Source organism: Globicephala melas, chromosome 9 (genome assembly GCF_963455315.2).
Source record: "Globicephala melas chromosome 9, mGloMel1.2, whole genome shotgun sequence".
Taxonomy (NCBI): domain Eukaryota; kingdom Metazoa; phylum Chordata; class Mammalia; order Artiodactyla; family Delphinidae; genus Globicephala; species Globicephala melas.
The window spans coordinates 84734567-84756121 of NC_083322.1; the positions used below are offsets into that span (position 1 = coordinate 84734567).

Here is a 21555-nt window from a genome sequence, read left to right on the forward strand (position 1 = left end):
GAGCCTGGTATATATATAAGACTAGATGTTAGTTCCCTTATACTTGCACCTTTTAAAAAAGATATGACTGACATGGCTAACTGGTGATATTATGATATTAAAATAAAGGGTATAGGAACTCTAAGAATCATTGACCTGCATTCTAAAAATTCAAACTTTGTGTATATAAAATTATTCGATGTTCTTTTTTTTTGTTTTTTTGTTGCGGTACGCGGGCCTTTCACTGTTGTGGCCTCTCCCGTTGCGGAGCACAGGCTCCGGACGCGCAGGCTCAGCGGCCATGGCTCACGGGCCTAGCCGCTCCGTGGCATGTGGGATCTTCCCGGACCTGGGCACGAACCCGTGTCCCCTGCATCGGCAGGCGGACTCTCAATCACTCTGCCACCAGGGAAGCCCTCGATGTCCTTTTAATTATTGTTGTTCAATCAAGCTCCTATGCACCCAGCAAAAGACGAAATGCAGAGGAGAATTTTAAAATAGTGATAAAATCCTTGTCTTCAAAAAGCTTACTACTGGTTACAAAGTTATGATGGAAACACACAAAACTGCAAAAAGCCTGTAATGTAACACCCAAGATTATATAACATATATGCCAATTGCATAATTTCTTAAAATCCCTCCTTACTTCTCTTTCTATAAATACTACCCTAAGTTCAGGTCCTAGTCACCTAATGTTTAGATTACTGTCTTGATCAGCTCTGCAAACAGAAATATAATGGTTACCACATACGTAAATTTAAATTTTCTAGTAGTCACATTAGAAACAAAACAAAACTAGTGAAATTAATTTTAATAATATTTTATTTAGCCAATATATCTAAAACATCATTTCAACATGGAACCAATACTAAAAACTTACTGAGATATTTTACATTCCTTTTTTCATAATAAGATTTCAAATTCCAGTCTATATTTTACACTTATGGCACATTTCAATTCAAAGTAGCTCAACTTTAACTGTTCAAAAGCCACATGAGGACTTCCCTGGTGGCACAGTGGTTAAGAATCCACCTGCCAATGCAGGAGACATGGGTTCGAGCCCTGATCGGGAAGATCCCACATGCCGCGGATCAACTAAGCCCATGCGCCACAACTACTGAGCCTGCGCTCTAGAGCTGGCAAGCCACAACTACTGAGCCCACGTGCCACAACTACTGAAGCCCGCTCGCCTAGAGCCCATGCTCCACAACAAGAGAAGCCACCGCAATGAGAAACCTGCACACCACAACGAAGAGCAGCCCCCGCTCGCTACAACTAGAGAAAGCCCGCATGCAGCAACAAAGGCCCAAAGCAGCCAAAAATTAAATTAATTAATTAAGTTAAAAAAAAAAAAGCCACGAGTCTAGGGGCTACCGTACTGAACGACTCTCCAAACTACTTAACTAGATAATTCTCAAAAAAGTTAAATCTATGTATTTAATAAACATTTTAAAACTTATTAATTTAAAAAACACAAATTCAAACAAGATATTTTCACCTATCAAACTGACAAAGTGCTTTTTTTAAAGTGATAATACTCAAAGCAGATGAGAGGACAGTTGATGGCTGAGCAAACTAAAACAGGGATTCACTGACTTAACAAATACACATTGCTGAGTATAAGAAAAAGTTAGGGACACAGAGATGAAAAAGCTAGATAAAGTCCTCATATGTTCATATACAACTTATTCTAAAATTCTAGAATAGATTAAGCTGTTCTCACACTTCAGATTGGCTCACTACTCTTACTTTTTGCTGTTTTAAAGTCCTTGAAAACATGTCATAGGCTGTCATCCAGCCATAAAATGTCAGTACAAATAGCTGGAGCTCAGACACATATATAAGTTAATATTGCCTAAGTAACTACACATTTTTAAATGAACTAGTTATATATTATTAACCACAACTGAAGAAAAGAGTCATCTGAAATGTCTCAGCATTTCTTTTCCCTATTAATCTTATTAACCTAAAAGTATTATTTCAATAATTATTAAACTTTTAAAAGTTTATTAAAGTATAATATACATACAGAAAAAAGCACGTAAGTATACAGTTCAATTTTCACAAAAATGAACAGCACCCGGAACCCATCTCAGGTACCCCCTTCCAGTCTTTATTATGCAGCACTGCTAAGGGTAACCACGATCCTGACTTCCAACCCCACAGATTAAAATAACTATAGAATTTTAATGACATATATAAAGAATATGATACACTATAAACCATCACAGTCACAAATTTTTTTCAGAATAAAATTAAACTAGTTTCTCAGGAAATAAAACTATAATATAATATGACCCAATTTTTATAGACTTTATTTATAAATATACTTATTTATAGACATTATAGACTTTATTTTTTAGAGTAGTTTTAGGTTCCCAGCAAAATGGAACAGAAGACAGAGATTTCTCATATATACCTCCTGCCTCTACACATCACAATTTTTTAAAATTTATGATTAATATACACATTCAGAAAACAGACTGAAAGATAATACTGCAAATCATTAAAAGCCATTACTTTTATTTTTTTAACATCTTTATTGGAGTATAATTGCTTTACAATGGTATGTTAGTTTCTGCTGTATAACAAAGTGAATCAGCTATACATATACATATATCCCCATATACCCTCCCTCTTGCATCTCCCTCCCACCCTCCCTATCCCACCCCTCTAGGTGGTCACAAAGCACAGAGCTGATCTCTCTGTGCTATGCGGCTGCTTCCCACTAGCTATCTATTTTACATTTGGTAATGTATATATGTCAATGCCACTCTCTCACTTCGTCCCAGCTTATCCTTCCCCGTCCCCGTGTCCTCAAGTCCATTCTCTATGTCTGCGTCTTTATTCCTGTCCTGCCTCTAGGTTCTTCAGAACCTTTTTTTTTTTTAGATGCCATATATATGTGTTAGCATACAGTATTTGTTTTTCTCTTTCTGACTTACTTCCCTCTGTAGGACAGACTCTAGGTCCATCCCCCTCACTACAAATAACTCAATTTCATTTCTTTTTGTAAGCCATTACTTTTAAGTGGCAAAAAGTTTCTAAGTTTCTGCAATAGGAGCATATTAGTTTTGTAATACAGGAAAAGGGGTTTTGAAATATGCCTTTAAGTATGGTATTAAATAGTTCAAGTAAAAATAAGTTGAAGGTGTGAAGTCATTATACAAAAAACACCTATGGAAACAAAAACAGTGGCACAGTCAAGACTATAAGAGTGACTGACAACATAACTGCATTTACCTCCTACCCTATACTACACCCAAAACCTTCAAAGCAAAGGAAGCAAAAACAAATCAGTCTATATATACATAGTAGAAAAGCATTTCTTTATCTTTTTTTTAAATAAAGACTTTATATTTTTCGGCTGCGTCGGGTCTTAGTTGCGGCACGTGGGTTTCTCTCTAGTTGTGGCCTGAAGGGTTTTCTCTCTCTAGTTATGGCACCGGAGCTCCAGAGCACATAGGCTCTGTAGTTTGTGGCACGCATGCTCTCTAGTTGGGGCCATAACAAGTCAGAACCTCACTGTCTATAAAACCTCAAGTCTGCTGCTACCACACTGTCATGCATTCATATTTATAAAAGCCACTTCGAGGTCTTTTCACAAGGAAAAGACTCCCTGGCATCAAGTTTACAGTTATACATTGTTCTTTAACAAGTGTCATTCTTAGTTTTTACTTCTTTTCATGACCATGAATTTGTACCGTTTTATCCTTCATGATTTAATCTAAGGCTTGGAAAGAATTTCTAGCTCATCTTCCCATCACAATTCTTAGAATAAAAGTGAGAATTATTCCACCATAAGAACAACAAATTATCTGTTTTGAAAAGCCCAATTTAACATAAGGACACTTTTTATTTGAAAATACAAAGGGGGATAGGGGACAGACGGAACACAGATGCTAAGAGACCCGTGATATGATTTGAATTTAAAGATGCAAAAGGAATCTAAGAATGGAGGGAAAGAGAAGGAATAAGTAAGTCATTATCAACTCACAACATACTTTAAGTTATATATGTGGAAAAACACACATGGGCTAAAGACATACCTTATACGTAGAAGTTAAGATATAAAAAAGAAAGCTGATGAAAGTAATTTCAAACAAAATATAAATGGGATTTTCAAACATATGGTCAACTTATGATTTAGCAGTATATGCCACATATGCATCAATGTAACATGTATTTCACTCACCCAATACATTTCTATTAAGCATTTACGTGTATGAGATAAAAATGAGTAATAGTGCTGCACTAAAGAATCTTAAAATCGACAAGGTATCAGTTGATTTTTATTATAAGTACCACTTTGGAAACCAGTTCTTAAATAACAAAATAAATGTTTTCATCTGATTATAATAAAATTCACTTGTCTCCACAAGTATTAACGTCATTATAATAATGTAGGGATGAAAAACACACACAAGTATTATATGAACTGCTCCAGTAAGAAAGCAAAACATAAAAAGCTTTGTAAATACTTTTAAGAGACTGATCAAATAATACATCAACAAACCATTCATCTGAAATCTTCAGAATTAATTCACAGATTTCCAGATAACAGGAGATTGCCACCCATTTTTTAACAGTTCTAATTACTTTAAAAAATGTACTGTATACATCCCTGCTTTCAAAAATATAAGAAATATAATTTACTCTTTTCATTTTGACAAAAATTTTAACTCTCACTGTCATCCTCATAGTGACCTCAAAAACAGAAGAAAAAATTAACTGTTCAAAACTAAATAGCAGCTGAGAATCATTTCATTTTTATTGTCTCACCTCTTATCACTCCAGGTAAAAGACGTGACAGCTCTAACTTCTGGCAGTCACTGATAGGCTCATTCTCATTTGTTCTGTGCTAAGAAACTAGACCAGGTCCATTGTGCTATAATACAGCAAGCAGGTTCTCTATATCACACCGTATTCTAGTCAGTTACAAACATATCTTTCTTCTTAGCATCATTCCTAACCCCACCAGTGTACATTCCTTGAGGGTAGAGAAGGCTCTCCCTCAATAAATGCTTGTTCAATGCATGAAACGAGTCCTGTAATAAAAGTGAGAAATTACTGTTATTTTCTACAGTACATCATGACTTTCTCTCCAATAAGGTGCTCTAAGTTGATCTTTGTTAATCCTTCCTTCTTTTCCATGGCAAGGAAGGGAATTCTTAGTCCTGAAAGTCTTTCAGTAGTAGTTCTTCAAATGTATATCCCTTTTCTAACTGACCTGGTCATTTCTGACAAACAGTTCTAAGATTTAATACAGCTATTCCTCCAATAACAGTAGGGATCCAAAATTTTTCTGGGTAAGTCTCAATAAAGACAAATAATTTTCCCCAAAAGACAGTGGGCTGATTTCTTTTTTATGCAGAATTCTTTTTATATAAAAAACTTTCACAATTTACCACCAAAAAAATTAAAAATAGAAAAATAAAATTTTAAAAAGAAAATAGGAAAAGATACAAAGGACACAAAACAAGCAAATTTCAAAGAATGCTAATGTCAAACATGAAGAAAAGCTCAATTAAAATAACATGAAATCATTTCTTCACCTATCAAATTGACCATTTTTATTGAGATATCACTGACAAACAGCACTGAATAAGCTTAACGTGTATACAGCATAATGATCTGACTTACATACAGGATGAACTGATTACCACAGTAAGTTTAGTGAATATCCATCATCTTACATGGACACAAAATTTTTAAAAAGACCATTTTTCTTAAAAATAACAGTAACCAGTGCTGCTTGGCAAAGGTGAAGCGAAATAGGCACTTCTACACAGTGATGAGCGTAAACTGATAGTCTTTACTGGAGAGCAATTTAACAGTATGTTGGAAAAATATTAAAACTCATCATTCCTTTGATCCCACAATTCCACAACTAAGATTAATAAAAAGAAAACCAAGCCTGCACAAAAATACACATACAAGGGTCTTCATCCCACATTATTTTTAACAGTGAAAAATTGTAAATAATAAATGTTTAATAATGGAGATTGGTTAGATAAATTTGGTTATATTCAGAAATGGAAAATTATGAAGCCATTAAAAATCATGTTTAAATAACAGTTAACATCATGGGGGAAATGTTCATGATACGTTAGACGAAAACTGCAAGTTGATAAATGCAAATCTATAAAAGGATCCCAAATCTGACATACATATGTATACTGTGTGTATATATATAAACACACACACATATACACACATTTATGTATATACGTCTGTATATGTATATATACACACACACATACGCACATACAGGGATCTTAAAACAAGGGAAATTGTTTATAAGTTTATATAAGAAAGAGTTGGACTTCCCAGTTCTCCCACCCTCACCCCAAACATTCAAGTGATCATTTCAATCTCACCCTTTAAGACAAACACTGAAACTTTCATTTTCTGGAGGAACTGAACAGGCCTCAAGGCTCAGGTACCCTAGGCAAGGCAAAGACAAGCTGATTGTACTTCCCTAAAATACTCAAGCTGAACTGAATCAGGAAATTTAAAAAACAAGAATTTTTAAAAATTAAAAAGACAGTAGCAAAACAGAAAGCCTTAATTAAAAGGTTGGAAGAGATAAAGTTTAGATAATCTTCCAAAAATCAGAGCAACAAGACAAAGAAGTGAAAAATAGCAAAAAATAAGGCAACACAAAGGATCTATTCAGGAGATCTAATATCAAATTAACTGAAATTTCAGAAAAAGAAACCAATTGCATAAGGAAGAAAAATATAAATAAATAAATAAATATTTCCCATAAAAGATCAGTCTCCAGAATGAAGATTCTTCAAGGCATGAGTACAAAGAATGGACTTCACCACTGTAGCCCCTCTGGCCCCAAACACACCAGGCACACCCTCATGAAATTTCAGTACACTGGGGATAAAGAAAAGATCTTACAAGACTCCAGAAGAAGCGGAAAAAAAAAAAAAAAGATCGCATATAAAAGATCAGGTAACAGTGTGGAACTGGACTCCGTCAATGCAACAGTAGACGCTAGAAAGTAATACAGCAGTAACTTCAAAATTCATAATGAAAATATTTTTTAACCTAGAATTCTAAAATCTGCCAAACTATCAATCAAGCATGATGGAAGACATTTTCAGACAAGCAAAAGTTCAAAATTTTTACCACACATGCATCCTTTCTGAGGAAGTTACATGAGGGCATGCTAAGTAAAAGGAGTAAACAAAGAAGGAAGAAGACGTGAGACCCAGGAAACAAGGGACCCAGAGCACAGGAGAGCAACACAAGAAAATATCAGTATGAAAGCTATGTAGCTGGCTTAAAGGGTAACAGTTCAGGTCGAAACACAGGAATGGAGAACTGCAGAAACAAGGCCCCCCAGGAATAAAGGGGAATTGCCAGATTACCTCTTATCACACAACAGAGAATAAGACAGAAAATGAAGCACTAAGTATATATGTAAATGAAAAAGAGAGGCAATTTTTAGCTACATGAAAACCAAGAAAGCCATAGAGAAAAGGATCTCTGATCTGCACTGAACAGTATTTGCAAAGTCACAATAAGCCCTGATTATTGCTTCAACTAAGGTTTATGAAATTATCAGAGATAGGAAAGAAGCTAAATTTTAAAGTGCTAAATTCTTATTTATCTTAACAAGAATGCAATATACGTCTAAAACTGATTGATTCAAAAATAAAAGGCAAAATGAGCATTTTATTTAGAAATTTGGAATTAAAAGGAGATGAGAATTAAGAATTACAGACGGGGGAGGGATGGATAGGGAGTTTGGATTAGCAGATGCAAATTATTATAAATAGAATGGATAAACAACAAGGTCCTACTGTATAGCACAGGGAAGTATATTCAATATCCTGTAAAAAACTATAATGGAAAAGAATGTGAAAAATAATATATATATGTATATATATATATTTATGTATACCTGAATCACTTAGCTGTACAGCAGAAATTAACACAACATTGTAAATCAACTATACTTCAATAAAATAAATTTTTTAAAAAAGAGTTACAGGGCTTCCCTGGTGGTGCACTGGTTAAGAATCCTCCTGCCAGTGCTGGAGACACGGGTTCGAGCCCTGGTACGGGAAGATCCCACATGCCATGGAGCAACTAAGCCCATGCACCACAACTACTGAGCCTGAGCTCTAGAGCCCGCAAGTCAACTACTGAGCCCACGTGCCACAACTACTGAAGCCCGTGCGCCTAGAGGCCATGCTCCACAATAAGAGAAGCCACGGCAATGAAAAGCCTGTGCACCACAAAGAAGAGCAGCCACCACTCGCCGCAACCAGAGAAAGCCCACGCACAGCAACAACGACCCAATGCAGCCAAAAATAAATAAATAAATTTATTTTTTTTAAAAAAAAGAGTTACAGCTGGACAGGGGGCTGGAGACAGGAATGGAGAGTGTTATGGCCATTTTTCACTATAAACCTTTCAGTATTATTTTATTTTTTAAATTAAATTTTATTTTAAAAATTTACAAAGCCATGGTCTTCCTCCCAAATACCCATAACCCCAGTTTAATCATGAGAAAAACATTAGACAAATCCCAATTGAGGGACATTTTACAAAATACCTGACGAGTATTCCTCAAACTGTCAAGGTCATCTAAAGCAAGAAAATTCTAAGAAACTACCATAGCCAAGAAGAGCCTAAACAGACATGATGACTAAATATAATGTGGTATCCTCATGCACCCCAATGTTCACTGCAGCGCTGTTTACAATAGCCAAGTCATGGAAGCAAACTAAATGTCCATCAATAGATGAATGGATAAAGAAGATGTGGTACATATATACTATGGAATATTACTCAGCCATTAAAAAGAATAAATTAATGCCATTTGCAGCAACACGGGTGGACCTGGAGATTATCATGCTAAGTGAAGTAAGTCAGACAGAGAAAGACAAATATCGTATGACACTGCTTATATGCGGAATCTAAAAACATGATACAAATGAACTTATTTACAAAACAGAAACAGACTCATAGACTTAGAGAAGGAACTTATGGTTACCAGCGAGGGAGGGTGGGAAGGGGAAAGACTGGGAATTTGACATTGACACGTACACACTGCTATATTTAGAATAAATAACCAACAAGGACCTACTGTATAGCACAGGGAACTCTGCTCAGTACTCTGTAATAACCTAAATGGGAAAAGAATTTGAAAAAGAATAGATACATGTGTATGTATAACTGAAAAAAATTAAATTAAAAAATAAAACTCTACAGAGCAAAAATTAATTAATTAATTAATTTAAAATGTGTTATCCTCAATAGGATCCTAGAACGGAAAAGGGAAATTAGGTAAAAACTAAGGAAATGTGAATAAAATATGGACTTTAGTTAATGATAATATATCAATACTGGTTCATTAAGTGTGGCAAATATACTATACAAATTTAAGATTTTTAATAATAGGAGAAAGTGAGTATAGCATATATGGGAACTCTGTACAAAGTTCCCAACTTTTCTGTAAATCTAAAACTATTCTAAAATTAAAAGCTTACTGAAATCTATACTTTATATAAATTTATAAAGGCAAAATGTAGTTAATTAAAAGAAAAACATACACACAGACACATACTGTACATGTGTATATAAATTTAACACTAATGGACAGAGCTCCAAGACACACTGTTAAGTTAAAAAGTACAAGTTACAGAAAAATGCATATAGGATATTTAGGTTTTAAAAAATAAACTGAATATTCTTTTCTGTGAGTGTATATATGTAAACATGTATGTATGTAAATGCATAGCAAAAGGTCTGGAAGGACAGACACAAACACCTAAGGAACAAAGGGAGCTCTTGGTTCCTATTTCATGTACTTTTAAATTATTTAAAATTTCTGCAACAGAAAGGGATACATATTTATGTATTACATGTATAAATAAGTTGTTAGCCTAAATCTTCTCCCTGAAAGAACTGACAATTATTTTCAGACAAATATTTTTTTAAGAAAGAATTAGAATCACTTAAGCCATATTAGAAGGAAAGAGATGAGTAAAAAACACTTCAAAATAAAACACTGAATTAATATACTAGAAAGTAACAAACACACACAAATAATCTTACTTTTTCCCAAGTCCTCCCTTCATTTACAACTATTCAAATGCATTTCTGCCTCACTTTACATACATTACCTCAAGGTTATGTTATAATTTAAAAAGAGAAGAACAAAAGAAAAAAAGAAAATATAACACAATTATAATTGTATACATATATGAATATGTATACATATATACATTTGTTAGATTTAATAGTTTTTAAGAGAAAGATAGAAATCCCACACAATATTAAGACTTATTAAACCACAGATTTTGTTATAAAGAGGGATATTCATACAGGCTCATTAGGTTTTTTTTAATATTTATTTTTATTTATTTATTTATTTGGCCGCCCGGGTATTTGGTTGCAGCACACAGGCTCTTCGTTGCCTCGTGAGAGATCTTCTTTGTGTCATGTGGGATCTTCAGCTGTGGTATGCGGGATCTTTACTTGCATGTGAACTCTTAGTTGTGGCATGAGGGATCTAGTTCCTGACCAGGGATTGAACCCGGGCCCCCTGCGTTGGGAGCACAGAGTCTTAGCCACTGGACCACAGGGAAATCCTCAGATTTTTTTTTTTTTTTTTAAATATAAGTGTCATAAAAATCCACACTGGCAGTTCTTAAGAAATGTTGGTAGAATTTCAGCTGCAATACATTCGTGTAGCCCAACCTCAAATAGGCTTCATGTGATCACAGTTTTACTTGCTTTGTTATATGTGCCATAATTCACGCTGCAATAATGCAGTCCATGAAACTGATCGGTCTAGCAACAACACTGATATCCTCCTCTATTATCCTTCCCCACCCACGAATAAGTATAGCTGGAAATAGATCTGAGAACAAGCAGGAAGCAGGAGAATAAGACAAGTGATACAGAATTGAAGTGGGGAGGCAGAAGGGAAAGTAAATTACAAAAATAAGAACATCAACGGAAAGAAAAAGATGAAGGATACAATAAAAAGAGAAAGGACTGCACATACAGTGGATGGGGAAAGAAGACACTTATCACACCTCCTCCCCCAACAAAGCTAATCAAGACCACCAAATCCAATGTTTTCCCAGCCCTTTTTTCTCAGTCCTTAGTGCAACAGACATTATTGACCTCCAACTCAAAATTCTCCCTAAGTTGCAGTGAAACTGCACTATCCTACATGACTACTCAATAACTCACAATTTATCATACCAAACCTGCACATTCCCCTAGGGTATACCCTAGGCATGCTTCCTCTCTTCTTTCTATTTCCTCTAAAAATGCAATCCTATGATTTAAACTATAACTTTAGGCAAATGAATCCCCAAACTAATCTCTCAACCCAACCCTTCTACCAAGTTCCACGCCTTCATCCCCGTAAGAAACAGTTAACACCAAAATCATCATCTTTATCATATAACTAAGGTTCAAGCTCTCCTTTTAATTCTCTCTTTATGTTAATGGCACAACATCCTAACATTAAAATTCAAAAAATTCTCAAAAACCTTTATAATACTTCCTTCTTCCATTTCCCCGTAACATTAAGTCACCTGCTCAGTTCAGTCTATTTTTCCATTAAAATATGTCTATCTTCCTTTCGCTTTCCATAGCTACCACCACCATTGATTCAATACCTTTTGAAAAAAAGTGATCTTCCTACCTAGAGTTTCTCTCCTCCCCACCAGTCCACTAAGCATAGAGTGACCAAATATTCCTTGAAAGTATAGTTTATCATGGCACTCTCCTCTGCTTTAAACAAACAAACCCTACCAAAAAAAGAAAATTCCCATAGTATGCCATTCAAGAATCTTAGTCAAGACTCACCTTATCTTTTAATAATTTCTTCTACTACTCATCCACATGTATACATACACAAAATTCCAGAATGTTTGATTCATTATTATTCAAATGTCTTACTCCAGTATTTTTGCTAATACCATTGAGCTGGAATGTCTTGCCCATCCCAACTCTGCCTACCAAAATCCTATACATCCTGAAAGATCTAGGTGAAATTCAGCTTCTTTCATTAAGCACTCCTAGATCCCTACAACACTGCCTCTCTCTCTTACGATTTGAATTCTGATTGTGTAGCTGTTCCATCTGCCCTACTGGATTATAAACTCTTTTGTAGTTATCATATCTTACTCATCTTTGTTATCTTCTACAGAACCTAGAAGAGTGTTTTGCATATAAATGATGTTCAATATGAATGCAGTTTCCAGGGGAAAAAGAAGAAAATGGTTCAAGTAAATACAAACAAGTTGCTAGTGATAAGCATCTAAAGTGTCAGCAGTCACAGAAGACAAAAAAAAAGGTCAATATGCAGAAAAAAGAAACAAGATGAGTAACAATACAGAGCCTTGCTTACACTGCAGCTAATTATCTCTCCAATTAAATTATAAATACTCTAAAAGCAAGAAATATAAATAGGGCTTCCCTGGTGGCCCAGTGGTTGGAAGTCTGCCTGCCACTGCAGGGGACACGGGTTCGAGCCCTGGTCCGGGAAGATCCCGCATGCTGCAGAGCAACTAAGCCCGCGAGCCACAACTACTTTAGCCAACGCACCTAGAGCCCATGCTCGGAACAAGAGAAGCCACCGCAATGAGAAGCTCCCACTCGACACAACTAAAGAAAGCCCATGTGCAGCAATGAAGACCCAACGCAGCCATAAATTAATTTTAAAAATGCTCCTTTCAAAAAAAGAGAGAAATATAAATAGCTTTCCTCCTTGCATTCCCCCCACAGTGCCAAGTGTACAGCAGGCAGTAAGTGCTTGTTGAATCCACATAAGAAAGAAGTACAGGACAAATTAGAGAAATCATAATGCAATATAAGAAAGTACATAAATTCTTTTATAAAACTCTAGAAATAAGCAGGGTATAGTGGAGATACAGCAAGAGAAGAATAAGATAGTGTTGGAGTGGGGCAGTTGTCAGAAAAGTTTCCACAGAATTTGTTTTTTCATAGGAACAACTTAGAAATCTCACCTACTATCCTCATTTTACAGAGCAAAAAGTTGGGTCTCAGTGCACTTAAAAGATTTTCCCAGGAACAGACACTAAATGGCAGAACCAGGACAACTCCTAATCAGGTCCCCTTGTTTCTAGTTAAAAACTCTTCTACCACACATTAGGAAAGAAAACCAGTAACTATAAAGAGAATTATTTACCATGAATGTTTTTTGATATTTAAAAATAAGAGACAGTTTCTAACTCATAACCTGCACATATATAAGCACTACTTCTGGCTCTTCTGCATCAAGTCTTGCCCAGTAAATAGAGTTGTACGATAGGTGAAGAAATAATGTATAAACAGGCTACAGAAACTTGGAAGGAAAAGAAGAAAACTTTTCCTTCCTATTTAAGGGATGGCTGAGATCTGACAGGCATGAGGCAGATGGTATTTAAAACACCTGACTCCTCCTCTGGAGTTGTTTACCCATCCACACAGAGGGAAACTGCTGAAATCAGGGTGAATTGTCCTTATGGACATAACTGTAAAAACTGATACACTAAGAACCCCGAGATTTGAAAGACTTATGCAGACCCAGTCGACTAAGAACACAAGGACTTGTGAACTGCTGAAATGAGGGGGTGTCATGGAGCTTCTGCTGCTTGTGCTTATATAATCAGGGGCAATAATAACTGACCTCTGAAGACTCCTTCTTTTCTAGTATTCCTTAATTCTATGTTTCTTTTTTTTTTTTTATAACGGGGAAATAGTACAATGACTCATACAGTAACAACATTCTATGTTTTGTACAGCAGTGCAAAAAATGGTTCTGCCTCAAGATATGAAGAGGAAGTTCAAACTGTACAATTCTTATGTTTCCTACTACTCAGGAATAGGCCAAAAAAAAAAAGAAAGAAATCAAAAAAAGGAATAGGCAGGTTGCTTTGGCTAACATATTAGAGGCCAAAAGCAAAGAAAAGAAAAAAAAAGGGACAAAATGTTGAAAATGGGACAGTTTAAGACAGCTGGAGATGAAGAAACTTTAAATGGATTGTAATTCAGTAGTCTCCCCTTACCCTGGGGGGATATATTCTAAAACCGGTTGGATGCCTGAAATCACAAATAGCACTGAACCCTATGTATACTATGTTTTTCCTACAATACATACGATAAAGTTTAATTTATAAATTAGGTACAGCAAGAGAATATTCAAATTGCCAGCATCACTACTCTTATGCTTTGGGGCCATTATTAAGTAAAATAAGGGTACATGAATATGACGGTAGATCTGATAACTGAGATGGCTGCTAAGTGACTAACAGGTGAGTAGCGCATGCAGTGTGTGGATGTGCTGGGCAAAGGCATGATTAACTAACTGGGAGGGATGGAGCAGGACAGTGCAAGATTTCATCATGCTACTCAGAACAGCACACAATTTACAACTTATGAATTGTTTATTTCTGGAATTTTCCATTTAATATTTTCAGACGGTGGTTGACCCCAAGTACCTGAAACCACGGAAAATGAAACCTCGGACAGGTGGTCTACTGTACAGTGGAAATAACTCAGGCTTTGCAGTTAGACATATTAAGTTCAAATTTCAGCTCTACCACCAACTGACCAACTGACACAAGCTACTGAATTGTGTTGTGCCTCAGCATTCTCATCTGTCAAAGACAACAGCATTTATCTTTTAGATTTTTTTAGAAGAATTAAAGGCAACATATGCATTATTTCCAACACATGCCCAGTATATTAAAGGCACTTGATAAATGTAGCCATTATTGTTAAAAACAAATAGTAGAATTTTATTAGTAAAGCCTCTAGTAACATGCATAGAGTGACAAAATAGTATAGCAGTAGTAGTCCCAAGAACACCAAAAGAAAAGTAACAGGAAAACAAAAATACTTATATACCTATAGGAAAGCCAAGCCAGGCATAACATGGAAGAGTGGTTTGGGCTCCCTCTCCTGCCATAGCAAAAGATTTCAAGTCAGGTTTTCTTCATTGACCTAGCAGGAAAAATTTGCCTCTAAAGCAGAAGTATAATTACTTCTTCTTTTTTCAATATATTGTAAAACAAAGATATTAAGTAGTGAGATATTATAATTGGTATCTAGGTTACAGAATTAAACCACTCTAGTCACTGAATCTTAAACTATAGTTGTTATATAAAATGTGACAAATATTGAGCTTCCCTGGTGGCACAGTGGTTAAGAATCCGCCTGCCAATGCAGGGGACACGGGTTCGAGCCCTGGTCTGGGAAGATCCCACATGCTGCAGAGCAACAGAGCCCGTGTGCCACAACTACTGAGCCTGCACTCTAGAGCTCGCAAGACACAACTACTGCAGCCCACGTGCCTAGAGCCTGTGCTCCACAACAAGAGAAGCCACTGCAATGAGAAGCCCAAGCACCGCAACGAAGAGTAACTCCCGCTCACCACAACTAGAGAAAGCCTGCATGCAGCAATGAAGACCCAACACTGCCGAAAATAATAAATAAATTTTAAAAATAAATAAATTTATTTTTTTAAAAGAGAAATGCATAATAAAAGACCCTTGACTATCCAGCCCCAATTTCTCTTTAAAAAAAAAAAAGTGACACATTCTAGACCTCTTAAGTCGACATTATACAATTATTTAGTTAAAATTATACTCTATAATGCAAACAGTAAATCATATAGTTCTTTCCGGTTAATGTAATAACATAAGTGGGAACAAATGCTCTTTTTATACACTCCTAATTATATTTTTTCATACAACCAATTAAGGTTCTAAATTTTTAAAAGTTATGTATTTAGCTAATACCACTAAATAACTCTCCTATAGGTGCTTTATCTATTTCAGTTCAATGTAGAATATGCTCTTAATAAAATTTTACAAAACAAATATACCTATTAAGGCCCTAATAAGTATACAGGGAGGAACTGTTTCAAGCTTCCAAAGCTAGGTTAGAAGAAGCCTTGCTGTTTCCACCCAGGTCTCTTGGTCTCCTTCTGCCATGTAAGAAATCCTACTATCCTGATGAGGAGATCATGTAAAAAGGCACCGAGGTGACAGGAGAGAGAGGGGACCAGCTCAGCATCTCATCATCCCTGACAGGCAACAGGCACATGAGTAAAGTCATCATGGACTCACCAGACAAGACTAACCATCAAATGAACACCACTAAGTAACCCCAGTCAGCCCCGAATGAAGCAAAATTACCTAGCCAATCCTGCTGAATTCCTGACCCAGAACATCATTAGATACAATAAAATGGTTGTTGTTTTAAGCCTCCAAGTTTTAGGTTAGTTTGTTACACAGCAATACCTAATGCAGCCTTCACAAAATCTTCTTATGCTCAAAGAAGTTGGGCTAAGTTATGTATGTACAAGACATGCAATGACTTCAGATAAATGTTAAAACAGAGTATCTTATAAAAACAACTGATATTTTAAAATCTACGATGAAGGGCTAGAATAAAGATGCTTAGCAATATATAATGTCAAAGCTATAAAGAGAATCAAACATCTATAAATTATTTCCTGCCTCAGTATCTGTGACACTGCATAGCTCAGTTTTCCTATGTAGTTCCCATGAATGTTACACTTCATATAACGCTCTAACTAGAACTTCTTTAACTCTTTATTGAAATCCTACCACACTGTCTTTCAAAGTTTCTCTCAAAACACCCTCTCCTTCCTCCTGCATCCCTTCGGGAGAGGAAAGGGATTCTTAAGAAAGAAAGGGATTCTTAACATCTACCTGCGCCCACTCCCACTAGCTACCACCACTACTTTCCATTTGCCTTGTGGTATTTAACTTACTGTACTAAATATTATAACTACTTTTTCTAGTACCCTGATAGATTGTTTAAGTTACTTGAAGGCATGGACTGCAAACTATTGATTTAGTCATTTTTGTTAACACCTACCACAGCATCTAAGTACTAAAAATGTTTAAGTTGAATAATTATACACTCTGCTACTAGAGATCTCAGATTTTAAAGACAAACACAATGCTTGATGTACCACAAACAAATCACTTCCTGAACGTTACAAAGTAATCTTTCTGTAATTCAACCTGTTCCTGATTATAATTGATAACCTTTCACTGTTATAAAATTATATACCCAATTATCAAGTACATGTAGAAAAACCAAAAGCTTTCTTATATACCAGTAATAATCCGGAAAAAAAACCTCCCCAAAATAAAACAAAATACAAGAAAACTCATAATATGTATTAAATATCAATAAATTTTACAGAGATATAAAAGAATAGGTAAAGATATACATGTAGCTTTTAAGTACAAAGATAATTCTGTAACAATTACAGTTTGCCCCTAATTCAATCAATATATTTAATAAAAATCTCTATGGGATGGGGGGGGAGGGGGTACTTTACAAAATAACTCTTAAGTTAATCAAAAAGGAAAAATAAGAGTAAAGGAACCTTGATCCAAAACTCAAATACAGGGCTTCCCTGGTGGCGCAGTGGTTAAGAGTCCGCCTGCCGATGCAGGGGACACGGGTTCATGCCCTGGTCCGGGAAGATCCCACATGCCGCGGAGCGGCTGGGCCCGTGAGGCGTGGCCGCTGAGCCTGCACGTCCGGAGCCTGTGCTCCGCAACGGGAGAGGCCACAACAGTGAGAGGCCCGCGTACTGGAGAAACAAACAAACAAACAAAAAAACAAAACTCAAATACAAAAATTTTCCGAAGGCATCACAGACCTAAATTTAAAACCTAAAACTATAGAGTATCTAAAAGAAAACGTAAGAGAAAACCTATATGACCTTGGGTTAGGCAAAGCTCCCTTAATTCAGACACAAAAAGCACAAACCGTAAAAGAAATAAATTATAAAGTGGACCTAATCAAAATTCAAATTTTCTGCTGTGAAAAAGTATAAAGGACAATATTAAGAGAAAGAAAAGCCAAGGAATTGGAGAATATATTTGCAAAAATACGTATCTCATATGGAACTTGTTCACAGTGTAGAGAACTTTCACAATTTCCAAATAATAAGAAAACACCCAATAATAGACAATTTGAACAGACATGCACAGAAGAGAGATAGGGATGGAAAATAAGCACATGAAAAGATGTTCAACATCACTAATCATCAGGAATTGCAAATTAAAACCACAATGAAATACTACTACATGTCCACTAGGATGGCTAAAATTTAGTAAACTGACAATATCAAAGGGCTAGTGGGAATGAAAAATGGTACAGCCACTTTAGAAAAGTTTGACAGTTTCTTATGAAGTTAAACATGCACTTAACCATACAATCCAGCAATTCTACTTCTAGGTATTTACGGAAGAGAAATGAAAACATATATCTATCCCAAGATTTGTATGTAAATGTTTGTAGCAGGCTTTTTAATAATTATCAAAAACTAGAAACAATCCAAATGTCCATCAACTGGCAAACGAAAAACCAAAGTGTGGTGTCTCCATACAATGAACTACTACTAGAAATAGAAAAGAATGAACTGATTAATGTAACAACTCAAAAGCAACATGCTAAGTGAAAGAAGCCAAACATGAAAAAAGTTAGATAGTTCAACTTAAAAGACATTCTGAAAAAGGCAAAACCATTGGGACATAAAACAGATCACCCCCAGAATGGAAGTAGTGGGAGAGCACTAAGTGGCAAGAGGGAACTTTTTTTTTTAATTTTATTGAACTATAGTTGATTTACAGCATTGTGTTAATTTCTGCTGTACAGCAAAGGGACCCAGTTACATATATTCTTTCTCACTATCTTTTCCCCTCATGGTTTATCACAGAATATTGAATATAGTTCCCTGTGCTATGCAGTAAGACCTTGTTTATCCATCCGATATATAATAGCTTGCATCTGCTAATCCCAAACTCCCAATCTTCCCTCCCTCATCCCCCCTTCCCCTTGGCAACCATAAGTCTGTTCTCTATGTCTGTGAGTCTGTTTCTATTTTGTTATGTTCATTTGTGTTGCATTTTAGATTCCACATATAAGTGATATCATACGGTATTTTTTTTTCTCTTTCTGATTTACTTTGATTACTATGATATAATCTCTAGGTCCATCCATGTTGCTGCAAATGGCATTATTTCATTCTTTTTTAATGGCTCAGTAATATTCCACTGTATATATACACCACATCTTCTTTATCCTGGCATCTGTTGATGGACATTTAGGTTGTTTCCAAGCCTTAGCTATTGTAAACAGTGCTTCTATGAACATAGGGGTGCATGTGTCTTTTCAAATTATAGTCTTGTCTAGGTATATGCCTAGGAGTATATAGCATCTCTATTTTTAGTTTTTTTAAGGAACCTCCACACTGTTTTCCATAGTGGCTGCACCAATTTACATGGGTGGCTGCACCCAATTAAATCAACATTGCAGGAGGGTTCCCTTTTCTCCTTACCCTCTCCAGCATTTATTATTCGTACTTTTTAAAATTAATTAATTAATTTGTTTGTTTGTTTGTTTGTTTTTGGCTGCGTTTGGTCTTTGTTGCTGCGCACACACTTTCTCTAGTTGCAGCGAGCAGGGGCTACTCTTCATTGCAGTGCGTGGGCTTCTCGTTGCGGTGGCTTCTCTTATTGCGGAGCACGGGCTCTAGGCATGCGGGCTTCAGTAGTTGTGGCTTGCAGGCTCTAGAGCGCAGGCTCAGTAGTTGTGGCACACAGGCTTAGTTGCTCCGCGACATGTGGGATCTTCCCGGACCAGGGCTCGAACCCGTGGCTCTGCACTGGCAGGCGGATTTTTAAGCACTGTACCACCAGGGAAGTCCCTATTTGTAGACTTTTTAATGATGGCCATTCTGACCAGTGTGAGGTGGTACCTCATTGTAGTTTTGATTTGCATTTCAAAGAGGGAAATTTTTGATTTTTAGTAGTATGTGATAAAAGCTGGCATTCTATATCTGTGTGGAAAGGAAAAACTATTCAGTGAATGGTATTAAAAACTAACTACTGGGGGCTTCCCTGGCGATGCAGTGGTTGAGAGTCCGTCTGCCGATGCAGGGGACACGAGTTCGTGCCCTGGTCCGGGAAGATCCCACATGCCGTGGAGCGGCTAGGCCCGTGAGCCACGGCCACTGAGCCTGCGCGTCGGGAGCCTGTGGTCCGCAACGGGAGAGGCCACAACAGTGAAAGGCCCGCGTACCGCAAAAAAAGAAAAAAACAACAACTAATTACTGAAACAAAATTAATTATGATTCCTACCTAATTTTATGTCTAAATAAATTCCAAACAGAGCAAAGGTTTTCATTTATAATTGCATTACAGATTTTGTAAACAAGCTCAGATTAAAAATATAAAATATCCTGTTTGTACAATGTGTAGTAAGTTTAATTTTTTGAGGTTAGAATATATAAAATAGCAATTGTGATAATTCAAGATGAGTCAAACATTCAATTATTATTACCCACACAGTTCATTTTCTTTCTAGTTATCATGCCATTAATACCTGCCTCTTGTGCTCACCTGACAATCTGCCCATTGTTTGTGAGCAGCTGGTCAACTTCTCATCCCATTATCACCTTCTGCTGTTTTCACATTTGAAATAACCTGCCAAGATTTTCCTGAACAACAATCAGACATCTCTTCTGAGGAGGCAAAAACAGCCGTAACGTAGTGCAACTTATTCATTTCTCAAAGTTATCAAGTACCCAGAAGTTGAAGGCCTGACCTGAAACAAGATAATCACAGCCCCAGATTCCAGAGAGCTTACAGTCTGGTGAAGAAGACAACTAAACATGTGATTAAAATGAAGTGAAGAAAATGAAAAGACAACCCTCAGAATGGGAGAAAATATTTGCAAACAAAGCAATCGACAAGGGATTAATCTCCAAAACATACAGACGGCTCATGCAGTTCAATATCACAAACAACCCAATCAAAAAATGGGCAGAGGGGCTTCCCTGGTGGCGCAGTTGTTGGGAGTCCGCCTGCCGATGCAGGGGACGCGGGTTCGTGCCCCGGTCCGGGAAGATCCCACGTGCCGCGGAGCGGCTGGGCCCGTGAGCCATGGCCGCTGAGCCTGCGCGTCTGGGGCCTGTGCTCCGCAGCGGGGGAGGCCACAGCAGTGAGAGGCCCGCATACAGCCAAAAAAAAAAAAAAAAAAAAATGGGCAGAGGATCTAAATAGACATTTCTCCAAAGACGACATACAGGTGGTTAAAAAGCACATGAAAAGATGCTCAACATCACTAATTATTAGAGAAATGCAACTCAAAACTACAACGAGGTATCACCTCACACCAGTCAGAATGGCCATCATTTAAATGTCTACAAATAATAAATGCTGGAGAGGGTATGGAGAAAAGAGAACCCTCCTACACTGTCGGTGGGAATGTAAACTGATACAGCCACTATGGAGAATATGGAGGTTCCTTAAAAAACTAAAAATAGAGCTACCATATGATCCAGCAATCCCACTCCTGGGCATGTACCTGGAGAAAACCATAATTCGAAAAGATACACGCACCCCATTGTTCTCTGCAGTGCTATTTACAGTAGCCAGGACATGGAAGCAACCTAAATGTCCATCAACAGAGGAATGGGTGAAGAAGATGTGGTACACATATACAATGGAATATTATTCAGCCATGAAAAAG

At 36.6% G+C, this 21555-nt stretch overlaps 1 protein-coding gene across 1 annotated transcript in view; it reads right to left on the minus strand.

The window, feature by feature from the left end:
* The window catches only part of RSBN1L (round spermatid basic protein 1 like), a 65141-nt gene that overhangs the window by 34087 nt on the left and 9499 nt on the right, over positions 1 to 21555 (minus strand). The gene's annotated exons all lie outside the window — the stretch shown is intronic.